This window comes from Elephantulus edwardii, unplaced genomic scaffold, assembly GCF_000299155.1.
Source record: "Elephantulus edwardii isolate Elephantulus edwardi_28Jun2011 unplaced genomic scaffold, EleEdw1.0 scaffold00298, whole genome shotgun sequence".
Lineage (NCBI taxonomy): Eukaryota > Metazoa > Chordata > Mammalia > Macroscelidea > Macroscelididae > Elephantulus > Elephantulus edwardii.
This window is the reverse complement of record NW_006400048.1, coordinates 1,293,139-1,295,912: the sequence shown is the minus strand read 5'-3', so window position 1 is coordinate 1,295,912 and position 2,774 is coordinate 1,293,139. Positions and strand designations below refer to the sequence as shown.

General features: G+C 38.2%; 1 pseudogene; it reads left to right on the top strand.

Moving 5' to 3' along the window:
- Positions 1-1,325: 1,325 nt before the first annotated feature.
- Positions 1,326-1,910, top strand: LOC102852340 (annotated as a pseudogene).
- The last annotated feature ends 864 nt before the right edge of the window (positions 1,911-2,774 follow it).

The following is a 2,774-nucleotide window of genomic DNA, read 5'->3' as shown; positions in this document are numbered from 1 at the left end:
CCTGTCTCTGGAGTATTCACTGGGTCTGAAATGTGATCTGCTTTTCTAGGATAAGGCTTGTTTTATTTTTAGTAATATTTAAATGTGCCTGATGCTTCCTTGACATTATGTGAAGTTCTTCTTGGTATATGTGAGGCTGTTTCTGTTGTGTTTGTGTAGGTTGTTAACAGTTCCTTGTCTTGATGATGCTTTTGGTAAGTTGCAGTCTTCAAGGTCCTAATTCTGCTCCCAATAACATTCTTCCCTGCTAGTCATCTGTTGGCAGCTCTGTTCCCATTGCCTGTGGCAAACTTCTCATCTGGTTGTCCTTTCAGGGACAGGAAGATGGGGTCTCTCCTTTTGCCCAATTGTGGTGGGCCCACTTCTCTGCCCTTTCCTATAGTTTGACTAAAGTAGAGACATTGCCTTACGAGTAGGAAAAGTCCATGGAGTGTTGCTTGGGATATTTTGCTCAGGAAAAGTCCCAGGAATATGGAAAGGTCCCAACAGTGCAGCCTCTGAGACTCAGTAGGTGCTAATGGCCAACTCAAGTGTCTGTCTCCTCTCCTGTGGTTGGCTAGGAAAGAACTCTTGGTGCTAATGGATGACCTGTGTACCTGTCTCCTCTCCTGCAGCTGGTTGGGAGGGAGCTATATCTGCTTGAGTAGACAAAGTTCTAAGGAAATGGCAAGTTCATAACAAAAACTATAATGTGGAAATATGGAAATTGGCTCATACCAATTTGTAAAAGTGTTTTTCACTTAAAAATTTTCCATTTGCATAGTTCTCCATAGAGTACATGTACCGTATTTTATGATTAAACAATCCAAAATGCATTTCACATGAGGCTCTGAATTGAACTCTTTAAGTATGAGAAACTAAAGCAATAGGAAGAAATGCTAAAGAGCTGAACAGATTTCAAAGGGAAGTTTGAGAAGTTAAAAAAAAAAGTAACAAAATGTGCAGACCTTGAGTTAGAAAGCCAAAAGGGAAGAATACTCTCAGAACTCCTCAAGCTGAAAGAACTGAAGGTGTGAAGGTGGGGCGGGGGGGGTGTGTGGTGTTAATTAAAACTTTGAATTATAATACTAATGGATTCCATGGGAAAATTATTGAATGATACAGGAAGATCAGAAGATGGTAGAAGGAATACTAAACCAAAACATGGAACTGTTTCAGAAAGTAGCATATAATCACATACTGATGGTACTGAAAGAAGAAGTCTAAGCTATACTGACAGCATTGGGAGTGAAAGGAGTTCTGAGAATTGAGGGAATAGCCATTGAAATATTTCATCAAACAAGTGCAGCCTTCTTCCTAGACTGGTACTCAGCATGAAAAAGGCCATGTTCAGCTCAAGCATGAAGATTGTGAAGCTCAATGGTGAAAATCCAGATGAATTCGAGTGTAGCATCTCTCAGGCTCTTCTCGAGCTGGAGATGAGCTCAGACCTTATGGCTCAATTAAGGGAGCTGAATATGACTGCAGCTAAGGAAATTGAAATATATGCTGGTCAGAAAATTGTTATTACATTTTTACCTGTTTCTCAATTGAAATCTTTGCAGAAAACCCAAGTCCATTTAGTATATGGACTGGAGAAAAAGTTCAGTGGAAAGCAAGTTGTCTTTATTGTTCAGAGGAGGATTCTGCCCAAACCAACTCAGAAAAGTCGCACAAAAAAAAAAAAAAAGAAACAAACAAACAAAAAAGAAACACCTTTACAACTGTGCATAATGAAGTCCTTGAAGACTTGGTCTTTCCAGTGAAATGTGGGCAAGAGAGTCCCTATAAAACTGGGTGGCAGCTGGCTTATAAAGGTCCATTTAGAAAAAGTACAGCAGAATAATGTAGAACATAACTTTGAAACTTCTCCTGGTGTGTATACGAAGTCCACGAGCAAGGATGTTAATTTTGAATTCCCAGAGTTCTAGTTGTATACAAAATGACCAAAGTTATTGTTCAGAGAAAACAACAACACAAAACACAAGTGCAGTACTTAAATGTGTTCCTTTCTCTGTGCTCAAAAATTTGGACCAATTGACTGGAAAGCATTCATATTTGTTTACATTTAAAAAAAAATTGATCCAGTAGAATGTAGATACGATTGCACAATAAAGTTAGTATCATACCTAAGTAAAATCTTGCTGAAGATTATTTTTTTAAATGACATTACATTGGCAAGACACTGTCACATATTCAGGCTGAATTCAGAAGAGACTTTGGAACCAGGGAAATCACTGCCGGTGTCATATGGATCTTGGCAGAAATCAGAGAATACCATAATATTTACTTGTGTTCCATTGGCTAAGCATAAGCATTCGGCTTTGTGGATCATAACAAACTATAGATAACCTGGAGAATAATAGGAACTCAAAACCATTTTATTTTGCTTTTGTGAAACCAGTGCATGGATCAAGAGGCAGTCATTCAAACACAACAAGGGGAATACTGCTTGATGCAAAATAAAATAAAATAAAATAAAATAAAATAAAATAAAATGTATGTCAGGGTTGTATCTTTTCACCATACTTACTCAATTGTTGAGTAAATACAAATAGGTCTGGTGGCCAAGTGAGTAAGCAGTTGGATTCCCAACCCAAAGGCAGATAATTCAAATTCATCAGCTGCTCTAGGTAGAAAGATGGGCATTCTCCTCTTGTGTAACTTAAAGTCTCTGAAAATTGTCTGGAGGGTCAGCTAGGCGTTAGTTCTGACTAGAAAGCATTGAGGAAGGAACAAACAATTGGAGGAAATGACTATAAGCAAAAGAGTGTGACACCAGAATTGAATGAAAA